Source organism: Tupaia chinensis, unplaced genomic scaffold (assembly GCF_000334495.1).
Source record: "Tupaia chinensis unplaced genomic scaffold, TupChi_1.0 Scaffold148049_1, whole genome shotgun sequence".
In the NCBI taxonomy this organism is placed as follows: domain Eukaryota; kingdom Metazoa; phylum Chordata; class Mammalia; order Scandentia; family Tupaiidae; genus Tupaia; species Tupaia belangeri.
In genome coordinates, this window is record NW_006207899.1 from 3,709,506 (window position 1) to 3,720,067 (window position 10,562).

The following is a 10,562-nucleotide window of genomic DNA, read 5'->3' on the forward strand; positions in this document are numbered from 1 at the left end:
TCTTTCCCTCATCTTTTCATCTGTTCCAGCTAGCCCAAATCACGGCCACATAGGCACCTAGTGTACAAAATTGATCTGGGAACCAAATCTCAATCTTACATATGGTTTTAACCATTCCAGAACATTGTGACCCTGCTGCACCACAATGAATGGACTCTCTCTCATAGTGACTTCTACTACTGTAGATAACCAAGACAGGGAGGGGGAAGGTGGGGGGGAACACACACATAGGTGAGGGAGATTATTATCTAAATATTATGCTTTGAAATCCACACATTTTTCTTTCCATTTTAAAACAAGATGTGTCATTCTAAAATTTAAAACTTCATATATACTTATTTTTTTAATTTTCCAAATATCTTTAACTGTTTATTTCAAAATATATTCATCTCTTTCATAGTTAAGTTACTTTTTAATGACTTTCTTAAGCATCTGCTCTTAAGTACCTGCCCTTAAGTACCTCCTTTACTTAAATCTCTTAAATTTAAACTTAATACTCATAGAAATTTCCCATTACAATTTACCTATTTTAATGACTAGCTTGTTCTACAATGCTAGCAGATTACATAATTTTCTCCCTAAATAATTGCATAAATTTATAATAAGAGAGATATATTCATTCATCATATTTGAGTCATTAATATATAATATGCCCATTTGTCAGGATAAAAATATAAAAGCTGAACTCTTATAAAACACAACATCAAATTGGAGAAAAAGACATGCAATATGTCATTGCAGTAGATCATGTAAGATGAGATAGTAGTAACTCAGAAAAATAAAACCTAGAAATATGAATTTTTAAAGAACCAATGCATAAAATCAACTTTACCTAAAATTTTAAGAATTGATATAATTTAGCCATACTTTAAAATGGTGTGTGTATTTATCAATTTGTGTGCACATATTTTTATATGTATAAATTTGCTTGGGTTAAGGTAAGGGCATTATGATAAACACAATATTTAGTAAAATGTCTTTTATTTTTTTCAGGTTTTTGCCATAGGGCATATATGTTTACAAGAGAAAGAGACAAAGTGAGAGGGAAAATGAGAAATCATTCCCCAGAAAGGATGGCCAGGCCATAACCGTTTCTCTTCCGGTCTCCTCTTGGGATTTTGGGCATGAACACACATGTACCCACTGTGAATTTCAAGCCACCATGTTCAGGACTCACACTGTAGTTAGCCCTGTGGGGGGCCAGTGTCTTAACCACCATGCCACCTTTTGGTCCCAGAAAAATGTCATTTACTCATTGTCTCAATTGTCTGTGGCTGGATACATGGGAAAATTAGATTATCTTGCAAAAACAAAAACAAAAACAAAACACATATATTTTACATTATTATAAATTAAACCTAATTAATAAAAATTAAGCTATATAAATGCCTTACTAAATATTTAAAGATAGGAATAGGTATAACTCTGACCAGTAAAGTTCCTGGAAAGATTGGTTGATTAACAGTTTTATTTATGTACTTATTTTTACTATTTAAAGTATTTCTATTTCACAGAATAACCTCTGTATTTAACGTATTTGTTGTTATAATTTTATTAGAAAGGAGTTATTATCAATTTGTTCCTTCCTGCCCAGGTATGACCCCCTGGTGATAGAGTTTGAAAACCTAATTCCCGTACAGCAATGAGTGAGTCAAGGATCAAACATGGGAAGCATGCCAACATCCCTTGTGTTGCAGTTACAATTCATGTCAAGGAGAGAGAGAAAAGGTCAGAGTAAAAAAATGAACTCAGTAATTTGGGTACTTGAATTGTTAGTGTTATATGGGTCAGACAATGTTTTGTTCAGGTAGCACAGAAGTAGAATTGATATATCTGATTTCTGTTTTCACTAGAAACCAATTTTGACATATTTATCTGGATGTATTTCTGAGAATAAAAAATTTGGAAATAAGATATTGTCATCTTGATAAATTTGCTCTGTGAATTTAAAACAAACTTTTGTGTATTATTAAACTCAATTATTTATATGTATTGGGATGCATTAAGTACCTCTATACCTTTGGTAAACTTTAATATATTTAAAACAGTATTATGAAAAAAGATTGTTTAATGTTTGCTGTATACTATAAAGATAGATGTGATTAAATGTAAATTAAAATAAAAAATAATTTTATACACCAAATACATGCATATATATACATATATATATATATATGTATATATATATATAGTTTTAGGGGTCAGCAGGTGGCATGATAGTTAAGATGCTGGATCCCACGTGGATAATTCTGTGGCTAAAGTCCTGGACCTGGTTGCATGAAAAATACACCAGATACTTGTGCATGCATGCCCAAAATCCTGGGAGGAGAATAGAACAGAGGAAATTGTGGCATACCCATCGTCTCCATGGTATGATTTCTTACTTTCCCACTCTTTTGTATTTCTTTCTGGCAAGTGCATACACTCTATGAGACAAATCTAAAAAAGTAAAATAAATAAAAATAACTTTATGGGGGCCAGATAATGGCCACAATGCTTTGTGAACTGACCGACATAGGAAAGCTAGAATCATATCTCAGATCTCTCTAAGAACACTGAGCCCATGAGTGCTCACCACACACAACTGTCTAAAAATGGGCGGGGGGGGGGGTCATTCATGCCCTAGTGGGAGTGCTTTGTCTTTGTCTCTTTGTCTCCCTCTCTCTCTCATTCTGTCCTTCTTGCTTATGGAAGATATAAATACATAAACTTAAAAAAGATTAATTATAAAACTTATTTTATCTTACACATTTAATCACTATACATAACTTAGGTTACAAAGATAATTTACCCAACATGAAATATACTTCACTCCAGTTGAGAATGCTATATACATTATCATCTAGAAGTAATAAACCATTTCTGTGTCTCATAAATGTCTTGCCACTCTATTTTTCTACCTATTTTTTCAGCTGGCCCCATTGCCTAGTGCGTAAGGAAATGAGATCCCACATGGCGAACCATGTAGTTTGAATTATGGCCCCAGTGGTTTAAAAAGCAATTTGGATGGGGTCCAGAAGGTGATGTAGTAGTTAAAATGCTGGACTCCCTCATGGCCAACTGCACCCAGTAGGAGAATGGAGGATAAGGGTTTGCCATGTGACCGTCCTCCTTAGGAAGTTATTTCTCTCTCTCTCTCTCTCTCTGGTAAGTATGTGCACCAAATGGAAAAAAAAAATTAAAAACGGGTGCCTGTATATGCTCCAAATTCCTATAGGTTAAAGAAATGAAGAAGAAGGGACTGTAGTGTGACAATGTCCCAGTTGAGAGGAGGGTGCTTTCGCCTCCCTCTGTCTCTATCTCTGGGTCTCTCTCTGGCAAGCACATGTGCTCTCTGGCAAAATAAATAAATAAATAAATAAATAATCTTACAAAAATGTGTTATGTAAGTGAGATAGTGATCAATAATGACAGGTATGAACTTTTATTTTTCATAAAAATTAGCTTACATTAACAAGTCAAATATGAATTCTAAGGTTTTATTTTGGTAATATATACATTCACACTTCTCTCGCCCCTACCAGAGTTTCTGTTTACTGTTCATGAAAAGAAATCCAACATTTAAAATCAGTAATAAAAGTCGTATTTAACATTAATTTATAAGCCCGAGAAGAGTGAAAAATTATGTAATAGCCAACAAGCACAAGTTAACACAAAAGAAAAAGGAAAACTTGTTTAACTGTAGAATGATGTTCATGCTTCACAGTCAAAATAATAAAACGAACATATGAAGTGAAAACAAAAAAAATTAAATTTATCCCAACTATATAGAATAAATAATGGATGCATAAAATAATATACAATGTTATAACTTTATCTTGAACTTTATAACGTAAAGGAATTTTCCACTTATAGTCATTGCTTTCTTGCTGCTGTGCCAATTTTCCAACACTGTCATGCATCAGTTAACAATGGGTATTGGTTCTGAGAAATGAGTCATTAGGCGATTTTGTTGTGCAATCATCAGGTTGTGTATTTACATAAAACGAGATACTCAAGCCAACCACATACTGGGTTATATGATGCAGCCTACTGTTCTAGATGACAGACCGGTACAGCGTGTTACTGTACTGGCAAAATAAATAAATAAATAAATAAATAATCTTACAAAAATGTGTTATGTAAGTGAGATAGTGATCAATAATGACAGGTATGAACTTTTATTTTTCATAAAAATTAGCTTACATTAACAAGTCAAATATGAATTCTAAGGTTTTATTTTGGTAATATATACATTCACACTTCTCTCGCCCCTACCAGAGTTTCTGTTTACTGTTCATGAAAAGAAATCCAACATTTAAAATCAGTAATAAAAGTCGTATTTAACATTAATTTATAAGCCCGAGAAGAGTGAAAAATTATGTAATAGCCAACAAGCACAAGTTAACACAAAAGAAAAAGGAAAACTTGTTTAACTGTAGAATGATGTTCATGCTTCACAGTCAAAATAATAAAACGAACATATGAAGTGAAAACAAAAAAAATTAAATTTATCCCAACTATATAGAATAAATAATGGATGCATAAAATAATATACAATGTTATAACTTTATCTTGAACTTTATAACGTAAAGGAATTTTCCACTTATAGTCATTGCTTTCTTGCTGCTGTGCCAATTTTCCAACACTGTCATGCATCAGTTAACAATGGGTATTGGTTCTGAGAAATGAGTCATTAGGCGATTTTGTTGTGCAATCATCAGGTTGTGTATTTACATAAAACGAGATACTCAAGCCAACCACATACTGGGTTATATGATGCAGCCTACTGTTCTAGATGACAGACCGGTACAGCGTGTTACTGTACTGAATATGGTGGGCAATTGTAACGCAAAGGTATGTATTTATGAATCTAAAAATACCCAAGTTTGTAGCAAGTTCTGTGACAGTTGTAAGGTTTAGCTACCATAGTGAATTACGGGGCATTCTCAATGCCTGAATATAGTACATGAGCACAGGGAAAAATAACATTGCACTTTATAAACACTGTATTCTAAGTGGAAAACGCAGTATCTTAAGCAAAACCATTTAAAATTGGCACCTTACAAAAGAAGAAAACAAAAAGCAGGGTGAAAATACGGTTTAAAAGATTTAAAAATATTTAAAGCTCTCAAGAGCTCTAGCATGTATAAATACAGCTTGTAGAATAGGAAGCTGCTTTGGGTGTCACTGAATGAGTGGTCAAGGACTAGGTTATAACTCTACAGTATCGTAGACTTTCCAAACACTGTATGCCTAGACTACAGTAAATGTATTTAGGAATATTTCTATTTCTTCAGTAATAAATGAACTATAATCAACTGTAGCATTTTTACTTTATTTACATGTCAGTTTCTTTTAACTTTTTGACCCTTGCAATAACAGCATAGGATACAAACATATTGTATAGCTGTAAAGTAATATTTTCTAACGTTATATATTTTTTGAGAGGTGCATGCGCTTGCCAGAAAGAGAGAGACAGAAAGCAAAAAAGGAGAAATCGCCCCCCCCCAAGGGGATGGCCACACCACAATCCCTTCTCCTCCATTCTCCTCTCAGGATCTTGAGCATGCACGGACATGTGCCCGGCCTGAGTTTTTTTGTTGTTTTGTTATGTTTTTGTTTTTGGAGAAGTTTTTTGCTATAGGGTGCGCGCGCTCGCCAGACAGACAGAGACAGAGAGACAGAAAGTGAGAAATCACCACCCAGGGGCGATGGCATGCTGCAATCCCTTCTCTTCCATTCTCCTCTCAGGATCTTGGGCACGCACGCACACGTGCCTAGTGTGAGTTTGAGCCACCGGGTCCAGGTCTCAAACCGTGGTCTACTACGTGGGAGTCCAATAACATAGCCATTAAGCTAACTGCTGGTCCCAACGCCTGGCCTGAGTTTAGACCACGGGTCCAGGACTTGATCCATGGTCGATTACATGGGAGTCCAGTGACATAGCCATTACGCCAACTGCTGATCCATTCTTACTTTATATCATTGTAATTTTTTTTTTTTTTTTTTTTTTTTTAGATTTTTTTGCTATAGGGCATATGTGCTTGCTAGAAAGACAGAGAGACAGAAAGTGAGAAATCACCCACCAGGGGGGATGGTCATGCTGTAATTCCTTCTCCTCTAGTCTCCTTTTGGGATATTGGCAATGGGATTTTGGGCACGCATGCACGTGCATCCGGCATGAACATTACTCTGCCAGGTTTGGGACTCGAACTGCAGTCAACTACATGGGAGTCAAGTGATATAACCATTGCGTTATCTGCAGGTATCAACTTTTTTCTATTTTAAAAATTTAAACATTTTTTAAAAGCTTGTAGTTCTTCCATGAGCACACACACATTATTCTAGTCCTACATAGAGTCAGGATAATTAATATCAATGCCTTTAAGCTCCATATCTCATCTTGTAGAATGAACCTTGATGAAAAAAGTACAGGAGATAAAATATCCAGCATAAGAGAAAATGATGCAATCTAAGATACATGAGGCTGCTGCCAGAGTTACATGGTATACTTTTTGTAGAATAAACTTATTTTTATAAGCAGAAAGAATACATTAAAAAATAATGATACAAGTAGAGGGTAGTAAGTAAATAACCAGTACATAGACACTATCATTCCTCTGAAGTATTACATAGTGTCCTTTGTTGTATGTGCTATACTTATTTATATGACTGGCAGATAACAGGTCTGGGTACTTCAGCATTATCACAAACACGTTGAATGAACAAAAGAAACAAGTGTTCTCCTCAGCCACATAACAAATAAATGATAATGTAGCTTTGATTAATACAATTAAAAAACAGAATTAGCAAAAATTGTACAGCATGGCCTAGGCTGTGGCACAACAGAAATGCAAACTTCTGAAATTCTGGACCCATGTAGGAAGGTCTCCATCTGTGTCTAGAAGCCTCCCTGTAATTCCAAGCACACATCTCGTGATGTAGGGGCGCTGAGCCTCGAGGTAGATTGTGGCATGAAGGCCCTGTTGGGGATGGCTGTTTTTTTATTTTTTGCTTTCTTGTTCTCTCTGTCATGGAAGAAATAAATGAATTTAAATATCAAGTGTAGAGTAAATGGCTAAAATATGTCAATTGTCTGTGCTCTCTAAGTGACAGCAGAGATGAAAAGAAGATGTGGGTAACCAACACAGACATATTTGCATATATCTCTATCTGGAAGTTTATTTTGAGTAGATGGAACTTAAGGTAAAAAACATGCTGAGCTAAAATAAATTTTTCTAAACATATTCTTAGAAAATAGACGGAACCAGCAGTTAGCATAATGGCTATGTTGCTTAACTTCCATGTAGTTGACTGCGGTTTGAGTCCTGGACTCTGTAGCTTAAACTCATGCCGGGTGCATGTGCATGCGTGCCCAAGATCCCAAGAGGAGAATGGAGGAGAAGGAATTGCAGTGTGGCCAGCCCCCTGGGGGGTGATTTCTCACTTTCTGTCTCACTGTCTCTCTCTGTCTTTCTGGTGAGAGCACACGTCTTATAGAAAAAAATCTCTCAAAAAAAAAAAAGAAAAGAAAAGAAAATAGACAAGAAAATCAACTCTTTGAGGACATGTTTTAAAATTTAAATAACATAAAGTTAATTTTCAAATGTTTCACTTCATATCAAATACAGAAATGTATATAATTTGTGATAAATTCATATCTGCTACACACCTAAAGTTGTCACATTAGTATTTTTAAATTTCAAATATTAGTTGCTCATTGTGATCCCAGATTTACATTAACCTAACTAAATTTATTATACTTCTAAGCATATATTTAATAATTTATTTAGAAGTACATAATGCCACAATACATTTCTAAATATTTATCATAATCTTTCTACAGTAAGACGTGAGTGAAAAAATCATTATGAGAATATATGTTTAATATCATTCTATGCTTCTGAAATTCTATACTTCCATATACTTGTCATTGCTTATACCTGTAATATGACATACTGAAGTTAAACTCTAAGCATTTTTCTTTGTAATTAGAGTTCCTTATTTATCTACAGAGCTTTCTACCACATATGCATACGATGTGTTTTTTAAAAGCTCTTCAACTAGCAGATGGCATAATGGTGACGTAGTAGAGGTATCACGGTTGACTGTGGTTTGAGTGCTGGACATAGCGGCTAAAAGCTTATGCTAGGCACATGTGTGTGCATGCCCAAAATCCTGAGACAAGAATGGAGGAGAAGGGATTGCAGTATGGTCATATCCCTGGGTGATTATTTCTTGCTTTCTGTCTGTCTCTCTGGCAAGCATATTCACCCTATAGCAAAAATGTTTCAAAAAAAAATTCTTTAATATATGCTTTACTTTTTTTTTTTTTTTTGAGAGGTTTTTCACTATAGGGCGTGTGCGCTCACCAGACAGAGAGAGAGAGACAGAGAGACAGAAAGCGAGAAATCACCCCCCAGGGGGGATGGTCACGCCCCAATCCCTTCTCCTCCACTCTCCTCTCGGCATCTTGGGCACGCACACACATGCGCCCGGGGTGAGTTTAAGCCACCGGGTCCGGGACGCGAACAGTGGTCAACTACGTGGGAGTCCAGCAACATAGCCATTAGGCTAACTGCTGGTTCCCATATGCTTTACTTTTTTGATGCATGTATGAGTTCTTTAAATTTTGTTGATGTTACCTGGACATGCCAAGTATATTTAAAAAGTATGAAGTATGTTTTCTTTATTCAGAAATACTTTTCTCTTTAGTTCTGCAAAAACACAGTAGTTACTTCTGAGTTTATAAAAGATTACATGAACTGTAAAATTCTGCCCTGTGATTCTTTAGTTTGGAATAAAAGACACATGGAACACACATACACACACACACACACACACACACACACACACACACACACATACCACCTGGGGCCAATATTTTCTAAAGAACATGCTGTTGTTATAAAATGATATAACAACTGTTTTTTTTTTGAGATACTAATGCTTTATTAACAAAACTTTTCTCTAAAATACTAGACTCTCAGAATCTTTGCTGATTGAAATTCCATCAGTAAGAATAAACTATTATTATCTAAATGATCTAAATCAATTTATCATAGCAAAGCAATTCTGATTATAACCCAAGTAAGTCCAAGACATTCCTTATTAATTTTAACTTTAAAATTTCTTTTAAACAAAACAGGACCCAGTACCAATTTGCAATGCAGACTTAATTCTAATCTTTCATTCACAGTCTTGCTTCAATTATTCCTATAAGAATACTTTTATATTATTATGAACTAATATCCACTTTTTCTCTCTATACCCATAGCCTGTAAGAACATATTTTTTTTTCTGATAGAGAGATATTTACTGTAGAATGAGTGCACTCACCAGAGAGACAGAAAGGGAGAAATCACCCCCCAAAGCGGGTTGGCCAAACCACAATCCCTTCTTCTCCATTCTTTTCTCAGAATTTTGGGCATCATACACACCTATCTGGCATGAATTTTAAGCCACCCAGTCTGGATTCAAACCATGATCAACTTACAAGTCCAGAGATGTAAATACTATGCCATCTACTGGTCCAAAGAACAATTTTTGTCTTTTCATTTTTGGAAGATGAACCATGTATGTATGGCCTCATTCATTGCAATGATTTAATAAATATTGTATGTTCTTGATATGATTTTAAAACAATTTTGAGGTTCTATGAAGAATTGAATGTGATCCTAGCTTTTACAGACTGGGGATCTCAATTTAATGATAAAGTACATAATATGAGAAAATTTGAAACAAAAATGTTAAAAGAATATAGAAAAGAAACTAAATATGTCTGTTTACCCACAAAGAAATTTAGTTAATTTTTGTAGCAGAGACAGTTTTAACTGGTGCTTCGTAGATATCAATTTATTTTCTTTACCTTATTAGATTTTCTTTTCTGCAGTGAATTAATTCAGTGAATTGTGTGTTTGTGTTTCTACAATAAACAAAGTAAACATAGACAGTTGTTAATTTTGTTTCATGGGGTCACTTGTCAAAGATATGGCCCCTGTAACACTTCTTAACTTTCTCTCATTGAACATCTAAGATAATTATTGTTGCAGCAGCTCTTATCATCATGTTCCAGAAAGAAAGAACCTGATAGGAAACTATACAAAGACGGAAATCTATTTCAGAAAAGTCGATTTTCAAATAAATCACTAGAAAACTTCAGTTTGTTTCTATTGTTGTTAATGTAGTTTTTGTTGTGAAGCTTGGATAATTTTATTTGTTAGACAGACAACATTATATGCATGAAAGACTAGAAGAAATAGATTTATAGCTACATATATTGTGTTTCAAAACCTAACAAATTCAGTGTGAATTCATTATGGAATAAGGAAAGAATGGACATTGTGAAGGTAAACAATGAATCATTCCATAGCTATTCCCCATAAACATAATAAAACTATTTATCATAATTTATCATATGTAATATAAGTATATATTCTAAAATAAACATGACATACTTTGCCAGATAACTGAAGTATAATTTTCTAAATAGTTATTATTAAAGGATCAATTTACAAAAAGTGTAAACAAACAAAAATAGGTTTAATTTTTTTAAACATAAAGTCCCCATCATGACATAT